At 33.8% G+C, this 2,727-nt stretch overlaps 1 protein-coding gene across 1 annotated transcript in view; it reads right to left on the bottom strand.

Annotated features, from left to right (window-relative positions):
- The window catches only part of LOC104544749 (dimethylglycine dehydrogenase, mitochondrial-like), a gene marked incomplete at its 3' end in the record, with an annotated part of 17,317 nt that overhangs the window by 11,012 nt on the left and 3,578 nt on the right, over nt 1–2,727 (bottom strand). The window lies entirely within an intron of this gene.

The following is a 2,727-nucleotide window of genomic DNA, read 5'->3' as shown; positions in this document are numbered from 1 at the left end:
TTTCCCTACTTCCAATTGTCATTCAAAAGGAATTGTCAAGATACTGTAAAGAAAAGCAACACATGGATAGAGCCAACTGCTACAAAAATAAAAAGCAAATCCTATTCCTACTTATGGCATTCTTGTTCTCTGCACATCTGTTTTTCCACCTGTCTTTTCTCATCAAATTTGTTAACCCATGATACTGTTGCAGTTGTTCTCTCCTACTGTTTCCTTTCTTCCTTAAATTATTCAGTTGTCTGTTCCAGATCTTTTGGAAGAGACACACTCCAATTCTGATCAACTAAATCAACTGATTAACTCTAAATGTCCTGTAGTAGGATCTTTTCCTTCTTGCAAATGGAGATGGGAGAGAAAACAAACCTTCACAAAGACCAGATCTTAACAAGAAGTATTACTTTTCTGAGGTGTAAACATGAACATGGAAGTCAATATTCTTCTGTTCTCAACAGTTGTCTCATATGGTAGTCAAAGAGCAATTGCTGCATTTCAGAAGTAGCTTAAGAAATTACTATACATATTTTGCACATCATTTTACCAGGTTTGACTTTAGAAAGCTGTCAAGTTCTTTGAGGTTCATGCAAAGGCAAAATCAAGAAGTTACTACAGCTGCTTCTATATTTAAAGAAACTGTTCATCTGCCTACAACAGAAACAGCTGCATCAATCTAATGACATTCACAACTGCAGATATTTAGCACTTTAAAAAAAGCAGAACTAAAGAGTTACTGAAGTTAAACATGTCTTCATATCTCCTGGATTTGATATCTCACTAAAACCCTTCTTCCAAGTGCAACAACAGAAACACAAAATTACTTTATGTTTTCTAGGTAAGTAAATACACTGATTTAAATGCTATATATATAGTCCATATTTTGCTGACTAAAATAGGGCCTATTATTAATAGGTTAAGGTTGCTTCAATTAAGGGAGCTAGACACCAGAGTTCACCTTCGAGTTCACTGCCATTCTGAGAAAAAAAATGCAGGAAACAAAGGTGAAAACTAACATACATAGCAGAGTTTTGGTAGTTTCCTTCTAAGTTGCCCAGCATGCATACAAATTAACTCCTCTTGACTTTAACTTGCCAGCTCTGTTCTGCACTACATATTTTAAGGCCTTGACTTTCAAAGTTAGTGGAATAACTGTATACATATGAGTAACAAAAGCAAGATTTAGTGGTATTTAAAGATAAATTTTAATTCAAACTGATTTAATCCTTCTAAGAACCTATTAATCATTATACTTCTCTATAATTAGTATCAACATATATTGCATGAATTAGATCACATATCCACACAGCTCTTTTAAATTATTCTGACCCATCTTTCTTCGTACCGCTTCACAATTAAGATTGGATCTTTTTCTTTAGAAACAATTAGCTTCAAATTGGTCTTAGCAAATGGCTTGCACTCAGATACTATTTCCATCAAAAAATATAAATCATACTCACTGCCTGAGATGACAGGTACTCAGTATATTCAGAGCAAGGAGTATCATAACTGTCTGGCATTACTGATTTTATGTCTTTATACTAGCCACCGCATTAATTTTTTTTCCCTCTTTCTTTGTGAGGATTTTACCTTTCTGGTCTCTTAAATTTATTAACAATGCCATGATGTACTACTTGACTGAAACACCAAAATAAACCAATGTAAAGAAGCACAAAATTAATATTTTACCAGTAATATATGTTTCGGTTGTGCCTGTATGTAATTATTATTAAGTATTAATTTGTCTCTAGTTCCCCAAGTATGTTTGGTATTATTCATTATCCCAATCTGAGTTTAAAAAGTGATCACACAAAACTATAGGAGGGAGACCACATTAAGCACAAAGCAGGCATGTTGGATTCAGCAAGTCCCTGGGCTAAATAAAAATATCGCTTGTCTTTTTTTTATTATTGCATCAGATCATCATCATACTGGACACTGCTAGAGACTAGGTATTTGACTAAATGCATTTTTTATCTCATTTGATAAATGTGCTTTTCTGTTTTTCTGAACACATTTGTTTTAATTACCTCAGACTAAAACCCGGGGCTGTTTCTTCTTTTATTTATGTAAACATTTTCCAGTCTTCTGCTATTTTTCCAAATGCAGTAATATGTTTTCCTGATATAGGGAAATTCCATTTTAGTGGTCAATGTTACTAAAGTAATTTTGAACCCAATGAACCACAATCACTTGCAAGTTAGCTATAAAACCATATACATTCAAGAGCATTTAATTGCAAGAATTAAATCAAAACTTCGAATTAAATCAAAACTTCGCTCTCTGACATTTTTAAGTGAAGAGAATTTTAAACACTCAATGCCTTTTGGCTTCAGATAATAAATGTATCTGATTTCAGGAGTACAGTTGGGAAACAACTACAACCTGACTAGAATACACAAAAATTAAGATCATAGAATCATAAAATAACGATAAAAAACCAAACAAGTTGAATGGGACCTCAGGAGGTCTCTATTCAACCTCATACTCAAAGCAGGGTCAGCTATGAAATCAGACCAGTTTGCTCAAGATTTTCTCCAGCCCCACCCTAAAAGTCTCCATGGACAGAGACTGCACTACTTCCCTGGCCAAGCAGAGAACTTTGGATTTGTCCACATTAACTGTATCTTCTTATTATTTCTAATATAAAAATGTGCACACTTTCTGTGCTGTTTTAATAACACACATGAAAGTCAGCCAAATTTATCTCAGACCTGAGAAGTGGAAGAAAGTTTT

Source organism: Mesitornis unicolor, unplaced genomic scaffold, assembly GCF_000695765.1.
Source record: "Mesitornis unicolor isolate BGI_N332 unplaced genomic scaffold, ASM69576v1 scaffold29988, whole genome shotgun sequence".
NCBI classification, from domain to species: Eukaryota; Metazoa; Chordata; class Aves; order Mesitornithiformes; family Mesitornithidae; genus Mesitornis; species Mesitornis unicolor.
The sequence above is the reverse complement of the archived record's forward strand: the minus strand, read 5'-3'. Positions and strand labels throughout refer to the sequence as shown.